Below are 770 nucleotides of genomic sequence, written 5' to 3' on the forward strand. Positions count from 1 at the left end.
TTGGTCACGGTGAGTAGGCCATATGTGAGTGGGTCACATTGACTTACTCACACAGGTAAAGTTGGGCATGTCTGCTTGTTTTTTCCCAATGTGCTTGTAAATTATTGTTGGATTGCTCAAGCGATGCGTTTTAGGGAAAACGCTAAGTTGAGATGCTGTGTGGCTGTGTAAATTTTGAAGTTTTGAGCATAGAAAAAGCAATAGAAAATACAGAAAAAAGACATGCAGCTGGCACTGGATATAGGTCTGATAATTGGTGGGGAAAAGAGAGAAGCCATCCCACAGGCACTGAGCTGGGATGCGGCCCGTGCCCCACTGTGCCAGCTGAAGGCTGCATTTTCCTTAGGCTTCGCACTGTAAACCTGCCCCCACAACACTTCTCAAAGCTGTTAGGTGGAACCACAAGTCCATATGCAAAATGAACGAGACCTGTTTTCCAAAGCACCTTAAAAACTGTGTGTGGGGAAGCATGAGGCCTCAGTGCTGCAAGATGTGGCATCAGTCCAGTGTATCTGGTAATAGTATTCACAAATACATAGAAAGTCTCAAGAAGTTTGTCATACAACAGTGTCTTAGCGGAAGATCTTGCAAGAGTTAAGAGCTGCCCTACTTGATTCACTGGTTTTCTTTTCCCTTTCTGTCTGTGTATCAGTATTTCTATATGTGTGTGTGTATGTGTGTATACATTTGAAGAAAGGGAGTATAAAAAGTGGATGGGTTCTTTATCTTTCATGGAATATACATGGGGAATGATTTAGATTAGCAGGAAT

The sequence above is a fragment of the Fulmarus glacialis genome, unplaced genomic scaffold, assembly GCF_000690835.1.
Source record: "Fulmarus glacialis isolate BGI_N327 unplaced genomic scaffold, ASM69083v1 scaffold15074, whole genome shotgun sequence".
NCBI classification, from domain to species: domain Eukaryota; kingdom Metazoa; phylum Chordata; class Aves; order Procellariiformes; family Procellariidae; genus Fulmarus; species Fulmarus glacialis.